Source organism: Cyrtonyx montezumae, unplaced genomic scaffold, assembly GCF_038088225.1.
Source record: "Cyrtonyx montezumae isolate F1298 unplaced genomic scaffold, pur_monq_1.0 scaffold_5, whole genome shotgun sequence".
NCBI lineage: Eukaryota > Metazoa > Chordata > Aves > Galliformes > Odontophoridae > Cyrtonyx > Cyrtonyx montezumae.
Window position 1 is genome coordinate 11,445,741 of NW_027072056.1, and position 20,296 is coordinate 11,466,036.

The 20,296-nt window shown below is 37.3% G+C and overlaps 1 long non-coding RNA gene across 1 annotated transcript; it reads right to left on the reverse strand.

Moving 5' to 3' along the window:
• Window positions 1-6,707: 6,707 nt before the first annotated feature.
• LOC136055962 (uncharacterized) lies at window positions 6,708-19,650 on the reverse strand. The gene is made up of 3 exons (XR_010622904.1): window positions 19,564-19,650; window positions 13,365-13,508; window positions 6,708-6,799 (listed from the first exon to the last, which is right to left on the reverse strand). It is a non-coding gene; the product is annotated as an uncharacterized LOC136055962 (long non-coding RNA).
• Window positions 19,651-20,296: the final 646 nt, after the last annotated feature.

The window sequence follows — 20,296 nt, forward strand, 5'->3', positions numbered from 1 at the left end:
AGGTAATATGAATTCCAGACATGCTAGTGATTGCTTTGCTTTGACATTTCTGAAACATCAAAATTTTAAATAAGCATTATTCACCTCTAATTAATAATATCAATATTCTAAACCCATTTTTTCCTATAATTGCATTTTCATGTGCCTTTTCCATATATCCTTACCCTAAGACAGTATGTAGGCTTAAGAAGCCTACAGTCTCACATTTATAGTTCAGCAAGGACCTTAAGCTGTGCTTTTCAACTTTTATTAAAAACTAGTTCCAGTTCCATGCTGATTTTCCTGCAGTGCATACGAAAACGCCAAAAGCATTTTGGGGGATATTAACAAATTTCAACAGCACAAAACCAGTCCTACATTTTGCAGATAATTAGACCTTCTGAAATAATTTTGAAAAGGTGGTTTCTTTTGTGATCTGTGAGTAATTCACTTTCATGGACACATATCCCTTCCTAGAACTGGCTAGGGTAATTTAAACATTACAAGGCTTGTAGACATAGTTGGCCTCTTATCCAGTACTAATAAACTGAAAATGTGTGTGCATGATTTAGAAGAGAAAGGAAGATGTGAATGTAATGCAAGTCATTTCCGAATTACTGTTCTGCTTATGGCAGCTAAAGAACACGTGAATACGAACCTGGAGCACACAAGTTACTTTGCATCAACTTTCAAAATGTTGATTTTTCTTCTAACTATTTTTTCTTCTAACTATCTAACAACAACCATATGACTATTTTGAAGAAAATGCTTAGTGTCAAAATCTCTATTTCCAGGCAAAATTATTTTACACATACAAGTCTGAGTTTGTATGTGGGGAGGGGATGCAAGAGTGTATTCTACTTTTCTGCATGCACACTGAAAATTAAAGAAAGAAATGAGCCAATCTGTAAAAACAGCAGATTTTGTTGCAAAATATTTCATTTTCAGGAAAGATTGGTTTCTTGTTAAAAGTATTTCTGCAAGTCTCTTCATCTCACTGGTCACTGGTTAAATTGGTGTAGCATTTCCAGTGCCTAACTTCACAAAAAAAGTTACTTCTAGATTTGATTCTCTTTTACTGAGAGTGAACCTCCGCAGGTTCACAAAGAGCTTCAGTTTTGAAGAGCTCTCTACTTCAAAAGAAGAAACCTTCTCTTTATCAGAGTCTCATTCTGGCCTCTCCCAGCATCAGGTGTTTTGCAAGGTTTGTTACAAAGTCTATAGGGAAAATAAGCCTGAAAGCTCTCAACAGAGGTGGAAGTTAGGGAGAGAAAAGGGAAGACAGTTGAAGACTATAGAAGTATTGTTGTACATAGCTGATGCAGCAATACGTTTTCTCACCTTCTGCATTCAGTTTCTCTTTGCTCTGGCAAAACCTTTGTTTTCTTCTTGTACTATTTGATACTGAGTTCCTCCCACCTCTATCAGTATTTAAATGGACAGTTATGAAAAAATCTAACCCTAGACTTACAACTCTCAAGCAGGAAACAGAGACATAAACTGAACAGTGAGAGGCAAATGTCATAATTACAGCAGTAAAATCCTGAAAATACTATAACACTGAAAGCAGCTTGAAACTGTGCCACAGTAACCAGCACAGAAATGGAGTCAGCAAATACCAGCATTGTGGCTCCTATTTGAACAAGCAATGTTAGCCACAGTAAAGAGAAACAGACAAAACGAAAGTGCCCAAAGTGCACAGGCATTCTTCTCTCTAAATTTTCATAAATAAGGAATTTCTTAAAGTATGAGTAACTGTTTCAGTCTGCCTTTAATTATGGAAATCAGGAGTAACACTGCTAAGGTGGGTCATGTCAATAGGCAAGAAAGAGGTGTAAAGAGTGGGAGACATTACTCAGCAGTTATATATACCTGTTCTAAGAGAAATTTGAAAGTATTTATCAGACTTGTGTTGTTTGACATCTAAACCAATACCCATTATAAACCACCAAACTACATTTTTGAGCTCCTCATTTCCATTTTTGAGGCATTAGTAGCTGATATACTGTACAATTACTTTGTACTGAGCAGACAAAGTATTTCAAACACTGCTCAACATTTCCAGCCTTCCTTCTTAATTCAGACATTCTGGAAATGGTGTCATTCTTATCACTCCTCCTATTATTTCTGTTCTACATCTCCAGTGGCTTCAGATCTTCCTGCCGCCCATCCAACATGGTCTTTGAATATACCTCAACAACTCACACCAGCCACTGGCTTCAGAATCAGCCCTCAGCAGCCCAGCACTACCTTGGAAAGTGGATGTCATTATTGCCATTGATCACCAATGGAGCAGGGGATCTGTGTTAGCAGAAAAGACGTCTAACTCTTCAGTATTGCCTCAGCTCACGGTGGTTCTTTTTCTGTCTCCTGATATTTTATTACAGCAGAATCATTTTAATTGGCACATGCTGGTGGAAACAAAACTGCATCTGTTGAGGGCCAGATTCTAGCACTCCTGCTCAGGCGGTACAAGTCCCTTGTTCTGGACTATGTCCATTGAAATCAAGGGATCTGCCCAATTGTTAAAGGTTCATAGGAACACATTGTTCTGATAGATATTCACTTTTATTCCGTAATATGCTTTAAAAATACACACTGTACAAACCATTAAAAAAAAAAAACTTCTATTAAAGTAAGTTTTGCCATAATAGAGCAGGGAAGCAGCAGGAAGTGAACAAAGGCTACCCAGCATGACACTTATGCTAGAAAACACCAATTCACACCTGTTAACTACTGTGAATAAAATCTTTGGAATCAGTTCCTCAAAAAAGTCAAAGAAAGAAAGAAAAACTGTTCACCATGAAAGAAAATGAGAACCTCAGGTGTGCTGCTGAAAGCTCACAGAGTCAGATCAGCATTTATAATCAGTCACTTCTGAGACTACCTGAAGGAATGGAAGGAGGGGACTTGGCAGGTACACAAAGTACACAGAAGCACTGAAGAATTGGTCCTCATAATTTTGAAGTGAAATAGATGATAACACCACCAGGTCCCAGCAAAGATACAATGTTCTAAACTAAAAGTTCACCTAGAGCTTTGGTCTTGGGAGATAATTATAAACCTGTCTGACCTAACTGCCCCAGCCTAATGAAATGAGTATAGCTGAACTGAGGAGAAAAGAAAAAGATACAGTGAGACTCAAAACAGGGTTCCTGATCTGTGACTGCTTTTCAGATTCCTGAGGAAATAGTCATTGTCATTGTCAAAGGCCTTTTCATTAATAGATGTATGCAACCAAGCGAGAACAGAAACAGAACTGGACAAATTCTGATCCCCTTTATATATGTTCACAGATGTGGAGGTGTTTGCCTGAGAAATGTCCATAAAAACTAAGTGATTGTACCGAGGCTATCTGTTTAAGCTCCTATAGACATTAACCAAGCATTTAACCATTATTTTTATTTATCAGTCTAATGTCCAATTACACATCCTAACCTTCAAGGGGATCACACATTTGCGCAATATTTCATAACTATGACCCATTAGTGCAATTTTTTCCCCTTAATTATTATTAATAATATACCATTATTTAGAATAGAATGTTCTTGAAGAGAGACCTATAATTACTGAAGAACTTAGGGGTTTTTATTTTAAGTATGGTAAATCTGTTTTATATTAGCCCTGGGTCCAAAGTAAGCTTAAATTAGGAAAATCCAGCTGTGGGAACGTTGGCTTGGTGAATTTTCTAGTATTATGAGGCTGTCTTCCCAATCAGCTGCAGGAATGTACTGCTGAGAAATGGTCATAGGGCTTGCAGACCCACAGCCCAGCAATTCTTGTCTTCACAAGCAGCCCAAAGTGTCTGTTCACAGATGACACAGCATAAAAACTGATGCAATATCTTACTCTCCCTTATTTACAGATACGTGTAGTCTTAAACAATGGATGCTTTAGCAGGCAAGAGCAAGGTACTGTACTTAATGTGCAAATTCAGTTCAGAAGAACTCCAACTAAAGCATGTTACCCTCAAGGGCTTTTCTCTCAAACAGTGCTCCTAAGTTCTCCACAGAAGGAAACTTGCTGAACTACATATTTCTGAACTTTAAAGGCAGTCCTAGTTCTAAGCTGAATGACTGGGTAAATGAATGAGTAACTTCACTGAAGGCAAGGAACCATAGAGAATCCAGACAATGTAGTCATTACAAGAAAATGTTCCTACCTTTTATTTTAAACTCCTCTGTTGTAAGAATATAATCCATCTCAGATGCTTTATTCTCAGCAGCAATTCTTAGAGTGGTCTTTGAGGATTCTCTTAACATCTAGTATGAATGTATAAAGGAAACAGACCAGAATAATCAAATCCAAGGTTTACTTTTTAAACGTAAATCTAACCTCTCTCTTATTCCCAGACCACTCCCCCCAGTATCCTCCAATCTCTTCCCAAGTCAGTTTCTCTCTGGATGATTCCCTCACATCAGGCAGAGAGGTACCACTTTCAGGCAACTCCACTCCTGCTGTGTATCAGTTGTTCACATGCAGACTATTTCTTGAAGCTCCTTGCATGGCTCAGCCTACCCAGATGTACAAATCATTTACCCCTGTCATAGCTGCTTTAGCCTTAATAATTTCCATGCTTCTTTATCATTTAGTAGTTGGTCACAGTGAAAGCTCATTTTGTTGGAAGGTGACATGCTCCCTACCCTGAATTATTTCAGATTCAGTCCTGAGCTCTGAATGGGATCTTGTGTTTTAAGATTTCTGCTTTCCATGGGAACTAATGAATCTTTTCAAATTGCCTCATGTGCTATAAAACAAGATGCCTTAGTTCTGTCAGGAAAAAAAATAAATTCCAAATGAATAAGTGCTTGGTTGTTAAAAATCTCCCGATGTTCTTATTAATTCTTTGAAACTATGAGCATCTAGAAGTAACACTGATCCCATTCCGGTAGAGCAAAGCCTCGATGGACCAACTCACACAACCTCACACATTTGAATTTAGACTTGATATTCAAATTGGAAACTCACAAGACCTTTTGGCTCTGGTAAATAAATAAATAAATAAACATGAAAAAAGAAAAAAGGAAGAAGTCTTTTAAAAACTTTAGTTGTCCCCACACACTAATGAAAACAGCTTGGTGGAACTGCAAGTAAGGAAAGCAATGAAGTTAAGTGAATGTCTTACCAGGTATGAAGGTATTCTGTAGTTTACCATACACTTTTGAACTTCCCTACGGACATGTTCCATTTCAGTCACTTTAAGCCAGCATCATTTTTAATCTCTGCTGCATTCAGCTCCTCATCTTTTCTGCACACAGACAGGTGCAGCTCACATACTTTCCTTCTTTTGCATAGAAAGAAATAAACTTCTTCTTAATAGAATCTTCAAAGAAAATCTGGGACAGTGAAATAAGAAAAACTTAGAAGCAGATACAACCTGAATCTGCAAAAGGATTATACAGTCACACATTCTTGACTTGACAGTGCAGCAGAGGAGCATACACCAGGATTGGCAGTAGAAAGTGGCTGAGTTCTCTCAGGCTGCACTTAGGAATAATGCATAGGATGGGACTCCTAACAAACAGGTCCTTCATCAGTGCAATACACATCCTTGCTTTTTCTGCAAGACACACCTGCACTGTTCCCTTTGACCTTGATGCAGTCAGCATTTTATCTTTGAGGTGAGACTTAACATCATTAGGCTTCTTTCATTTCCTACATCAAAATATCTCTTAAATTCCATTGGAGATTTTCTCCCACCCCAACCCACTTACATGTCACTAGCCTAATTACATCTCTAGATCGCATTATTGTTAGCTGCTTGTACAGGTTTTATCATAAATTATTTGTGGGTTGAATGGCCTTTCTTAGGCCTTCACAGCAGTTCTTTCACAGGTGCTTGCAATTATTTTTTTATGAAATTTTAAAAATACTGACCTTTCAATTGGATGAAGACTGCTCCAAAAGTAACACCTCCTCTTTTAATATGTTGGCCCACAATGTCAGAGGCAGATACTGGCAGTATGACAGTAGAGGTTGAGCATTTCCACTAACATCCATGTGGGAAAAATGACACCCCTTGATATTCATCACTTGCTGAACATTTAAGGAGTCCAAACAGTGGATATGGGTGCAGTGAGGCAATGGGTGGTGTGTGAGTGGCAACAGAGGTGTGAAAGACAAGCCATGTTCCAAATGACCATAAAGAATTTTACGAGCACAGCATGCAGGCTCTTTTTCATTGCTTACAAAAATGCACAGCTAATGTTGTTGACTGTGTTGAAAAACAGTGTTTAGTATCTGAGAATTAACTCTATCAAACAGCGTTATCGTGCTCTTTGTATCTGTTGTAGTTTCCATGAAAATAAAAAGGAGGCATTTCTTTTGGAGCTACCTTTAAAATAAATGCATTGGGACAACTAAGCCAATGGAAAGTAAAAAGGGAACTTCAAGAACACTTAAAAAAACAATTCATGTCCTGGCCATATATTTGAGAAAAACACTATTTCCTTTCTATACTGAAAGATTCAAAAGGCACACAGAACAACATCAGCTTTAACAGTAACACTGAATATCCTACACTGTCATCAATATTAATGATATCTTGTAATACTAATTTTAAGAAGTCCAAGAAAATCAACATTACATATTTATTAGCATATTATACAAATTATTTATAATCTCAGAAGTCTCTGTAGTACTTTACTTTTTTTTTTCTGTTTGTTTCACTGGGCAAGAGCATAAAATGACACAAAGTCCTACACTTGTTTACTTACACTTCTTGCAAGGTTGTACAATCTTTTTGTTCTGCCACAACCAGGTAGATCTCCTTTCTTTTTGTCCTCAGGACTCTTTTTCCCAGTTTCCTGAGCATGACTGTCTGAGGGAAGGAAACAGAAATGACATCAATACCATCAGTTCAAGTTTTGACAATAGCTTATACTTGTATATTTTTTTATGTTATTTTATGTTATTTTATTTTATTTTATTTTATTATTTTATTTTATTTTATTTTATTTTATGTTATTTTATGTTATTTTATTTTATTTTATTTTATTATTTTATTTTATTATTTTATTTTATTTTATTTTATTTTTTTTCCTCATATTAAAAATAAATAGCTTTGGAAATAGTTTTGGTAAGGTTCCAAAAATAAGACATTATAAGATCAAGGACTAAGGGATAAATCACTCTTACAGTGCAAAAACACTGCTGCAAATTTTCACCAGGATTGGAAGCAGAGTTGGCAAACTGATTTCAATTAGTCAGGCCTGGCTATATAGTGGGGAGTCTATGCTTGCATATCCATTTTTTTACACCAGTGCTTCTTTTGGATTCTTAGATAAAGGAGTATAAAGTGGGCATTCTCCACTTGATGCAATTTCACTATACAGTGATTCCCATCAATGTATAATTAAAAGTGGATTTCCTTTTCCCTGTTTGGCTGAGGTGGGGGATGGTCTGCATAAACCTGGCTGATGTGAAGTGAACAAAGAGAACTTTCATGAGTTCTCCTGCAAACAGTCTATCAGTTACAATTCCTAGTGTTCACACTGCTGCACTGTTCAAAAGGAGCTCTAAAAAAAAAGTCAAGCAGGGGGTCCAAGGAAAATTCAACCCGCATGCCAACTAAGGGAAAGAAAGAGAAGGCAGGGAAAAAAACCTAGCTTTTGTTGTAAAAAGAACTAATGAAGCTGCTCTTAGAACTGTCCATGGTGACACAACAAGCCTGTGCACCCACACACATTGTGAGAATGCCAGTCACCCACAGTAATGAGAAAAGGAAACACTGTGGGCAAAGGAAATATATGAATACACTGCTTTTATGGTTTAACTGTGGGGAATCACAACGCTGGCCCACAATATCTTGTGCCAACTGCCAAAAGTGGTAAAGTAATACATAAGGTTGTCTACTTATATTTTTCTTACCGACAAGATGGACTGGTGGGGGGTAAAATCCCATTATCATTATAAATTGCTAATTAAATAATTATCAATTAGATGGGCAGACAGAACTAATTCCAATGAATTCCTTGGAGGGCTTTCAGTAAAGAAAAACAGTAATTTTGATTATTTTTTTTTATCCATACTTCCTGCCTAGGGGCTCTAAATAGAGATGATATATGGTGTATCCCATGTTAGACTTTCACGCAGTGTATCCTATGTTAGAGCTCAGGGACAAACACTGAACTTCGGAGCATATATAGATCTTTTTTCAGTTTTTCAGATAAATGGCCTTAATTTCATGACATTAATTAGAAACCCAGGGTTATTTCCTAAGGAATAAAAATAATATTTTCCAGACTTCTATGTGGCTTTTAGAAATCCTTTTTTTTTTTTTTCCAAGCAACTGATAATATTTACCAATGCCATTCCATTTGTTTTTCCTCTCTTTTTATGATCCAGAATTTTCTTTGAAACAAAATATCAAAACATTAGTACGGATAAATTTACAGATGTTAAGCATGGCTGAATATTGTACACGGGGTATTTTTAAGGAATTTTATTCTATTCATTAACACCAAAACCAGTGCGAAATTCAACTTTATGCCTGTAGGTTTTAGCTGTCAAGTTTTCAGATCAGACCCTTGGGAAAAAATACTGTTGTCACAGTACAGCGCAACAGAAATGATCCTGTCCTGTGCCCCTTACTCGTGTGAGTAATTTTCCCTGAGGTTGGGGGTCTCGCCAGCTTTAATAAAACTTACTCAGCTATAATTACTCACATGCACACAGACTAGTTATGCCCATGCTTTTCTGATCCTACATGAGTTTTCCAAGACAGTTAAAAACTAGAATGATGTGCAACTCCTATTAAAAAAAAATTAAAACCTTCAATTGGCTGTAACAAGGAATATTTTCAAAGAACAGAAGTTCTGCAGGCTGAGGAGTCACACTAATATTTGGGACATAGTTTTCATTGCTGGCAAACACCAACAAAAAAAGTAAGGAATGGAAATGGTAACATGAAAGATGGACTTCTAATTCCAAAGCCATGAACATTTAAATATGAATGGGGCTTGCTACAATCCTCCATCTTTTGTCAGGAAATATGAAGCTCTGGAACTCCTTTTGTTGCCTTCTTTGTTAACTGTATGAGGATGAAAGGAGTTAGATGCCTTGTTTCATTTTCAAGACCCATCACACTTAGGCTCTCAAAAATAAATGCTGATCAATACATGAAAATGCTGAAACGTTGATAAAAGGAAAAAACTTTGTTTTCCAGACTCATCTGTCACTGGACTACATATCAGGGACAATCACCATTAAAAACAAACAGCAAGATCAGATTTCTAAAGTTTAGAAAGGGAAAATTAGTTATAGTGAGATATATTGAGGACACTGATATAAAATACATTTAGCAATATGATAAACAAATAGCAATATGATATAAAATACATTTAGCATCTTTTCCTTCAATTTCGCCTTTTTTCTCTTTCTGGGAGATCACAGAATCCCATGGGAAGCTCCTCAAGGTGACGTCCTCTAATGTGATTTACTTTGAGGAATACTTAATGGAGAAAGGTGCCTACAACATTTTGTTATTGAGTTTTGTTCATGGTTCAGGATTGATCCACTTGAGTCTTTCAGCAGGGAGTAGTTTTCCAGTGTGGCACAGCATGACTCCAAATCAATAAGGTTAATAGATGTGGTGGCCACACAGTCAGAGGTGATGTGCCTGGCATTTTCTGTGCCAATGAAGAAAATTTCTGATGACGAGATGTCATTTTTGTGCCGGCAGTAATGTCACCCTGATTACCTAGAGCGTAGAGCCAGTTAGTAAGTTAGCAAGACTGTAAATGGCCCATTAATCTGAATTATCTTTACAGCAACTGTTTGAAAAAATTTTGCTTACATCCAGATTACCAGCCTCCCTGTTATTCATGAAATGCCACAGCACAGTTGCCGTATAAAAATAGTATTGCTGTGGAAAAGGGACTAAATGGGAATGGTTGGTCTGGAACTCCAATGTACATTTTTAAACTCTTAAAACATATTTTAAAACTTGTAAAAATGCCAGTCATCAATAAAACAAACAAATAAAATTGCAGGTCATTTTAAAAATTATGTAGACTATATAAGACAAAGAAAAAAAATACAATGTAACATACCAATGAAAAAAAGAGTTATAACAGTAATGTAAAAGCCAAACCTGATGTAATAGAAGCGCCATTTATTGGACTGGTCTGGAAAGAGAAATCTAATGTTCCAATATCTAAACGTCAGGAAGGTGTAATTCAGAGTGCCCCTGAAATATGGGCTGTACAGACTACACCTTATGGTAAATTTAGTAAGGATTTCCATAATCGAATCATTAACTAATATGAAATATTGATTTCCTCCCTGATATTAGCATATCACTTGTCAGCCCTGCACACTCCCAAAGAGCACTCAGCGCTGTGTCTACCAGCAATGAGGATTTTTATTATGATAACAGTGTCAAGCACTATAAAGCACAGAAAAAAGCAAGGCATGTGCACCCCATACCATCCCTGCTCGTGAGACTTCAGTTAAAATTTTGAAGAAAAATTATAGAATGAGTGCCTGGGATGACAGTGAAATCAGACTCGGTGAAGAGATGGTTTGCATTACAAGGCTTGTTCCTTATTGACTTCCTTCCTCTGCTGGTACTTCTTGATAACTGGTATTGAGTGAGCCAGCTTTACAGTGCTTCTTAATAGTTCTTTTATCCTAAGAACTGAATTCTATTGCAATTTATATTAATAATTCAAATAACAGCGAAAGTTAGGATTTTTTTTTTTTTGCTTTTCTTACTGTTGTCCAATTGAAGTTGAGTGTATGCCATGAAATGAATAATACAGCATATTCAATGACTATGTTACTTATATTCTGTATGCTTATTAAATATGCTAAATAGTTAACAAATTACGTTAACTTGAAAATAAGGACTGAAAGAGGCAAGATAAAAAATAAATATGGAAAAGATCCTCCTTAATTGAGTTTTAACCAGATAGTATTGATCATTAAATCTTTCTTTTGGCAGCATGATGATAATGATAATGATGCATTCAGATCTTAAATGAAGAGTGAAAAATTGGTTAAATATTTGATGATAATCATTTCTTTGGTGAAAGGTTATATAGACTGTACAATATCGTATATTACTCTCAAACTGTTAATGGAGCTCTCTCAAACTGTTAATTTGGTACACTTTTCCAGATCTAAGTTTAAAGAATCTGTCCACTTGGCGCTAAAATGGAGAGGCGTTATATTTTAGGAAAACGTTTAAAGACGTGTCATTCTACCTCAGTCTTTCAGCAGGAAAGCAGTTCTTTTGCCAGTTAAACATTCAAAAATCATGTCTCATTTGAATAAATTAACATATTTTGTGTCAAAAATTAATTCCAAGGAAGGAACAATAAATAGGAAAGCAATTTAAATTGTGTATTTTACAGGGGAGTTAAAAAAAAAAAAAGAAAACCCAACATTATCATGCGTATGACAGCTCAGCTAATTTGATGGGCTTTGATGTTAATTTAGGGTTTACTTTAATTTCAAAACATATTTTTTCACTTAATAAGGGAAACAAAAGAAACTTTCAACCAGTTTGTTATCTGGGAATGTTTTGGCTTCTCAAATGTGAGAACATGATTGTTTTTATTTCCAGGAGGAGATAATAACACTGAAGCAATAAAAAAGAGTCAAGGCAGCTTGCACAGCACAGGAAGTTCACAGCCAGAGACTTAATTTCCCACACAATGTACTGTGCAATGGGCCCATTAACATAGATGAATAGGCTCTTTAAAGGGTTTTTTTTCCAGATATGCAGCTGCCGCTGAATGGTGCTATGTTAATAAGGTACTCACATGCCTATTCTTCAGGTACTCTGGCATTCTCTACCTAGGTAATCTCCATATAGGAAAGGCTATTAGGGGTTGTATCTCCTACCACACCTTCAATTATTTTAACACCTGCACTGATAATCCAGGCAAGGTAAACTGGTAGGGGGCTGGGGGTCTAAGTCCATCCTCTTTCCCCCCCAAAGTCACATCTCGGGGGGAGGGGCTGAAGAAAAGGGGGGGGGAGGAAAAAAGTAAAGTCACTTTTATTACACATCAGTGGGAACATTCTGAAAAAGCTTTCATGCCTAGGAAATTGTTATTTCTTCAAACAACTGACAGCCTGCAGAGGAAACTCTAATGGAAATCCAGCTCATGCATTGTTATGCATGGCCCTCATGTAGATACATGGGGGTGGATTAAGTTAGCTTCCAAAGGGTCTATTGTGTGCAGCATTAATTTGCAGTGCTCTTGATATTTGAGTTTGAAGGTTTTACAACCTTTGTGTTTACTTAGATGCACTATATCCTAGGTTTGTTTATTTCCTTCCACAATCTCTTATTACCCTGTAAATGTTACATTTATCTTTATTAACTTTCAGTATGTTGCTCTAAGTCACAAAGAAGGAAATAATTACAGCCTCCTTGAAATGTATTCGTTTTAAGGGCTTTTTTTCCATCCTGGTCAGTTCTGAGTTATCCGTTAAAACATTGGCCTTTTTTGAAAAGCCAGCAGACTAAAAGTGTAAAAATGGTGCCATTTATTATTACATAATTATTACATCAAAGATAAATCATTATATGTCTCATCTCATAAATATACAGAAAAATTAACGGATGAATATAATCTTCCGAAAGATTGCAAGTCCGACACTAGTGCAACAATCTCCTATTACAGAGATTAAGAAAGAATGTCCATATCAACTCATTATGAGCACAATTTTTCCATTATATCCTCAGAATCCTTTACAAAATTATTTATTGTCACGTATGGCTGTCTCCCAATATTAAGGTAGAAAATAAAAATAAGACTTGTCCTAATGCTAACTTAACCTGAGTCATTGTTTTCCTGTATAGATCCAAATACAGCACAGACAGGCATTTTTGTAAATTCAACTTTCCTGTGAGATTTAAATTTAGGAGATCCTAATGGCTTTTTATTTGAACTTGTCAGAGATGTCCAGAAGCATTAGTTTTTCAGCACTGAACTAAGAACTCAAAGTAACTAGTACATTCAAAAGAAGCTATGATCCTAATCTGAACTAAAGGGCTCAACTGAATAAAAATACCTTATGCTCGAGTAACTCAAGTTATGTGTGACTCCTCTCTTCCCTTCCCCCTTTATATGGAAGTCAGTCAGTTACATGTTTCTGTATTTTAATAATGCAAGAGAGTTTTCTGTCTGAAAAACTTGATAGTGCCCAACTTACAGTAATTATGGTCTGAGCCATATCAAGTGCAATTTTTTTTCAAAAAAAAAAAAAAAATCAGAACAAAACAAAAACCCTCCAAAACTAGCACTGGGAAACATCTCTTTAAACCACAGAGAGTTTTGAATTCAGGTCTTGATGCTACATAATGGATTAAGAGAAAAAAAATTACTCATTAGTGTCACAAGAGCAGAACAGCTGCCTGGAAGTCTTACTTGCTTCTTAGACTGAGGGCCACTATTTGGAACCAGCCTCTGAGTGAGGAGAAGTGCAGACCAAGACAACAGGAGCCACTGACCTCAGCTGCTGAAGTGAAGATCTTAATCCAACATTTAGAGCTCTGAGTCTTTCCCAGTGTCCTAGGAAATGATAACAGCAGGAACAGAAAGAACTGCATTTCAGAGAGCTATTTGAAGTACCGTGGTACTACTGGCATTGTATAAAACAATGGCACAGCTTCTTCTGGAACATGTTAAAAGTATGTGAAACCATGGCTGGTTTACAGAATATAGATCTAGTGCCTCTGTTCTCCTTGTTTTGTAACACAAGGACAAGCAGTGATAACAAAGAGATGCAAATTCAAAACCAATAAAAAGAAAGCCTTTTTTCCCCCACATTTTGGATAATTAGGCGGTTGATATGCAATATCGTAATATTTCACTAAAGTCAGATTAAATCCAACAGATTACAAAGAGAAGTCAGATATTTGTATAATACAAGAATCTTCAACGTTACTAAAGTTAACTTGAATTACTGCCAAATGAAAAGAGATCTGTGTTTAGTACGGGGTAGTCCTCACTCGGTATCACAAAATTCTATCTTCAGCCAAAGCCTCAGACCCTGGCTGCTGCCAGAGATACGGTGCTGTGATGTCTAAACCACCACCCTGGTACAGTATGACAATTCTTACCTTGCTGCATTCCTATAATATTCCTCACCCTTAATAATCATTGATTCACATTTGCTCTTTTATATTTTTTTGTCAAAGCCACAAGAAACACAACAAAACAACAGGAGTTTTAGCTTGGTTTTAAATGATAGATAATTCCAAGGTTTATTTGTTTGGGTTTTTTTTCTTCCAAAAACTACAAGAAGAAGAGAACATTACAAAGCCTGTATTGCTGTCAGAAAAGCTGGTAAAGCTCTTCCAGTCATAGTGCCCTCAGAAGACTTCTAAACCAAAACCTCCCACAAGTTATCAAAAGACTGTATTATGGAGACTAAAAATACACTTTTCCACCCATTAACACCCATCTCTCTTCATTAAAAGAGGGAGTGGGTGCCAGGAGCTACCACAGCAATCAGGCATAGATTGCAGGCTTTTATTACTTTTGTAACTGTGAAAACATTTTTGATCCCTGACCTTTTATCTAGAATGGCAGATATTATTCTGTAGGTCTACTGACAACAAAGTCTTTACAGGAACATAAAGCTGCCTCCTATCTGTATATTTTTGGAACAGTAACATTTACTGTGTTTATGTATTTCTCTATCAGAGCTGCTATTTATTCAACATGCGAGGTAGGAACTTGACTTACTGCACATTAATTCTGTGCAGGTTTTTTTTTACAGCCTCCCCATATTCCACAAGAGGAGCCATATACAAAGAGTACATTATACATCTAAACTGGACTCCTCTATTTTTTATCTGTGCCTTCTTTAAGTAATCATTCCAAGACATGTGATTTGAAATATAGTGATAAATGTTCAGCATATTAAAGATGGAGTCTGATTTGTCCTTGATTTCATCGTATGCACAGTATTTAAATTGCCTAGGTCACCCTCATCCATTTGCCAGCCCAGGGAAGGGTAATAACCTATTCCAGCACTCACAGTGACTCATGCCTATCTGTTCTCTGCACTCAGCGTCATGGGAAGGTATAGTTCAGGCCACACTAACCCTTTCACCAAAGTCTTCCAAGAAGCTGCTCATGGAGGTGTCTATGTCTCCACTCTCCCATCTCTCTGGACCCAATCAGGAATGAGCAAAATGAGAAGCAATCACATTTTTGTGCATTCTTTAAAGACAAGAGATAGTCTGTCTCATAATCTCCTTCTGACTCATATGATATTGAATGTTTAAAAAATACCTGGAATTAACTACAACAGGGATGAGATGAAACTCAGCAGTTTCCCATTCAGGCAATAAGCCTGAATAACCGAGGAAACTGGAAGTGGTTGGAGGAATTGCATCTTGGAAGAAAATGAAGATAAATTAGTGCCAACAATCTGCATGGATGAGATAGTAAGACACATTTTAAATCTCAGGAATAGTCTATCAGAGGTTTGCAACTACCTAAATAAAATTATAGGCACTCTCTAGAAAATAGAAGCCAGAAGCCATTGGAAAGGAGCTGGCCTAGAGGAAGAAAAGGTTTATTAAGAGAAGCATTAAAAGGAAAAAAAAACCATAGGGGGAAGCAGAGAAAATAAGTTATCAAAAGAGAGAAAGCAGAAAATAATAAATATTTCCACAAAATAGAATGCAAGTTTTAGAAACAGTGTGCATAGCTGAAACTGAAGAGAACATGAGGTGCAGAAAGAGGATGCCTATTTCATTTGTAGAATGATATTACTCTATTAAGAGAGAGGAAAACCTATTTTCTTTACACTGATGTGAAACATAAAAAAGCAAGTAATCCTCTGCCTCTGATTACCCCCTTCTGCGTTCATATTGCTCAGGTTCACAAGCACCCTGTTAACCAGGATATACTTGTCAGGTTGACCCATTCAGCACAAGCCTCCTCTGGGTGCATCATGTTGCTATCTTCAAGACGGAACTGTTCAGAAATTCATTAATACAGAAAAAGGGAGACTAACAGTGACAACAGCCACACAACAGGAGGACCCCACTGAGGATGTTAGGCTGCCTTATCTGCTGTTTTGCTGGGAGTTTGGATATTGCAACACAAAGACAGAAGGGACAGGTTCTTTTTCTTGTACTCTAGTGGTCCCTTTGTTCTGAAGACCTAAGCATAACTGCCATATACAAGGCTGAACTACACTTGTATGTAGCACACTTCTACTACTACTACTTCTACATCTTTATAACACGCTCTGAAACTTAACTTGTTTGTTACAAGTCAGATGGGAAGGAGATAGGATTTCCTAATTCTTGCCAGTGTCTAATGAATTGCATACTCATTTCTTTCCTGGTGCACCACACAACCCTGTTCCCTCCATAAACCTGGTCTTTGTGCACATTTTAATGGGCTGCCTTGGAGCACCTGGAACATTCAGGATGTATATACCAGTAAGTTTTTGTAATAAATCTGATGGGCCACTGCTCATTTTTGCACCCTAACATACTGGTATCAAAACAAGGCTAGGCTTGTCCCAGACAGGTTAACCTAAAGTGAATGTTCATTGCCATATGACTATGCTACATATAAAAGAATATTGGCCCCAGTTAGGTTTACATTCTGGTTTTAACTGATAGAGCTAAGGGTCTTGGTAACAGTCCTATCCACTTCAATATACAATATAGGCAAGATTCATATAAAATCTTTGGATAAAAAGAGAAAGCCTATATAACTCATTTTCTTGCCTACTGAAGAGTATTTCAATAAGTAGAATTTGAGGGGCCTAATGACAATTACAGGATCATGGGTATTTTACTATTTATCCTTTTGTAAACACAGACTGACAAATTAACAGGAGAAGGAATAGAGTGATCCCAGCAGTCCTTAACACTACAGTCTGTATCTCTATCGCTCTGCTGCTCCTGGAGGCAGCTCTTAACTGCAGACTCCAGGGGGATGTGGCTCAGAAACAACCAGCCCTGTTGCCGAGCACCGTGTTTTTTTTTACAGCTTGTTCAAACCATCACAGAGCAGGGGCAGAGCCTGCAGGGAGCAGAGGTAATCACTTTTACATTAAATATCTGGAAAAGATGTGGGCTATGGGCAGGAAGAAGGGACAGGGGGGGGAAAGAAGGAGATGGAGGAAATGACAGTGGAAGAAAAAGCCACTGAAAATAAATCCAGTGCCTCATAGGAAGGCGTGACATTGCAGCAAGACTGAAGACAAGACTAAGAAGGGAGGAGATCACACATGTACATCTTGCACATTTTGTTCCAACGTGATCTTTTGCCTTTATCTTTTTTTATTTCTGTTGTTTGTTTGTTTGTTTTTTTCATGTTGTCTGCAAAGTTTTGCGAAAGACGGCCAAAGCCAACCAACACAACTGGGTACTAAGATGGTGCATCTTATCTATGGACCTTTTTTTCTATTTTGTTCTTCTGAGATGGGCTGCTAAGGAAATAAGGCCCCGTGTAATTTCCAGCAATGACAAGTGAATCAGTTCTTTTGCTTGAAAAAAAAACACAAAACAACAAAAAAAACACACCAAAAAAAAACCAAAAACCACCCACTCATTTTAATATTTCCATATTTAATTTCTACACTTGCATGTACATTTCTGTTATCTTTCAGCCACATGTTGCTATTTGTCTCTGTAGTGGAGGAATTCTCTTTTTTCCTTCTTTTTTTTTTTTTTTTTTTTTTGACTGTGGGCTATGTGAAGCCTGACTTGCATGTAAAAGATCCACAGGGAAAAAAACAACCCTCTAGTCCTTTCTGAGATACAGAGAGCTGGCATGCTACATGCTTTGTGGGAGCATGCTACACTCTCCACTATTACAGGTAGCAGGACACATATGCATAGCAACCCACACCTACACTCCAACATCTGTGCTCAGTGCAACACTCCAGAGAAAAATGACAAACATGGGCGAGGAGGGGCTAGAAAAAAAAAAAAGAACCACTGGCTATTCCAAAAATCAGTCACATTTGGCTGACAAAACATTGCTTTAACACTTGTCCAGCCACTATGCAACTTCCACAGAGCACAAACGGATGAATCTCGGGTAGACGGAGCGCTCTGAGATTTATGAGACCATTTCAGACAATCTCATTGCAGTTAGACTGTTGTTTATGTTAGTCACCCTTCAGCTATCCAACTTGCAATAAGAGTCAAGCTCCTACGATATTTAGTTGCTTAGGAAAAGGTTACATGCAGTCACAAGCAGGCAGCCAAGACTCCTCCTTCAGTCAGCATTAGTGAGGTAGCTCACTGCTGCGATATATCTTAACTCAGCTGCAGCAGCACTTGGACAGACAGTATTTCTGCTGTTCTTACTGGCAGACAAGGTTTCAGACAGACTCTGGTTATGATTTAGTCTTGGTCTGCATGCTCAAAGTCCTTCTGCAGTCAACACAGAGACTGCCTTCAACACGAGAGAGCAACTGCAATCAGCTTTCTGTTTGAACATTTGGATTGTCATTTTGTCAGTGGAGCACAGACACTCACTTTCTGCTCTGGTTTGCTGGCAGACTGCAAACACCTCTGGATTGTCCATGTAAAATGTATGCATGGAATTTGCCCTGCAAATTTCTTTTCCATAGAGGGAACCTTACATCTAGCTCGCTGCTGTTTCTGGTGATGGGGCTGCCAATCCCACCAGCACTCCTTCTCCCTAACAGGCAAGCTCTACCCTTGCACTGGAAGAAACAAACGTGATTTTTTTTCTCCTGTTGAGAGATTAAGAAAGTAGTACTCAAGAGATACAACAGACTGGTGTGCACTGTCCTGGTGCATTCTCCCTCCTAGTCTCCTCTTAGTTTTCTTTTCATATTTACAAACCTCCCAGGGCACCCACGCACCATCGAGGTCACCTGCCTTTAGTTTTCAGCTTCCATGGAGTCATTCACCTTTGCACATATTCTTCTCCTCTCCATTGTTGCATGTTGGCCAACTTGCTTCCATTGATTTCATCAGCACAAGCTTTGACAGAGCACTGGATAGTTTTATGGTATCAGACTTCAGTCTATGCCGTACCTTAACTACACTACTAACTGCATTCATTCAGGTGTATAATATATATAAGTACCATGAATTTAGCACCACATACAAAAGCACACTGTCATAAAGCTGTATTGTGGTTGATAAAGACATATTCCAACCATACATCCCATTAAATATGACAGATTTTCTGCTCCATATGCCCTCCATGAAGCTAGAAGCTGTCAATTTAGCATGATTGGGAACAGTCACATGACATAAGCTCACAACACGATTTGCCTTAATAAATATGCTAACTTTCCTAAAATGTGACCTATCCTCTGCCTACCTAACATCAGTTGGAAAACCTCTTGCTTATGCCACTGTGACTACCAGACATCAAAATAATTCGGTGTCATGTCTTTCAGTGTCTTAGGGCATGATCCCACTGAGATAAGTGTGACAGAATATGACAGTCTGGAAATACCACCCTAAACGCTTAAGAGATCTCAGCAAGCCTTTTTGGTACCACACAACATTATGAGATTCAACACAAGTATACAATTATTTCATTCAACTCAGTTTTGCATAGTTTTATGAGAAGGCTTAGTTGTAGCAGAGCTGTACATTACCTGGCACTTCTTTGAGCAGGAGGATGTGGAAGCTCAGGACACGTCAGAACAACAACCAGTCAACACTCAGCAGATCATCTTCTACTTCTGCAGTCAGTAAAGCCAAAGAAGACAGTGCTATGAGAAAATAAGACACAGTAGTTACAAGCCGAGGAGTAAAAAAATGTATTATCCAGGGAGAAAAATAAACAGCCTGGGAGGAGTGAGAAACAGTGTGGACATTAAGGTTTCTAGTTGTTGATTTATAACTTGATTTCTTCCAGAGATGGCAATGTTGTATACAAAAAAAACCCCAAAAACAAAACAAAAAACAAAAAAAAAAAACAGATTCAATTTGGTCATTTTAACTTCACAGGATTCCATTGTTGATAATTTATAATGCCTATACTACCTTGTATTGGAACTGCCAAGTTTTGAACTTAAATATTACAAGTAAAAGAGACATGAAAGTGAGTCTTTGGAGAAATATTTGAAAACTTAGGGAAAAATTAATAGCTTTCATGTGGTTTCTTCAGCTTGTGAATCTACCTGCAATTAGTTTTGAGTTTCCCTTATAAAAATTAAATATTCTAGAGTTACTCGATAACTATTTCTATTAAATATAATTATTAACTGGATGGGAAAACTTCTAACTTAGGAGTTTAAAGGTTTAACTAGTCCACTTACATGAAAACCCTGGAATTTGGCCAAAGGTTACGCACTTTTTCCTGCACTTTTTTCACATCCTATGGAA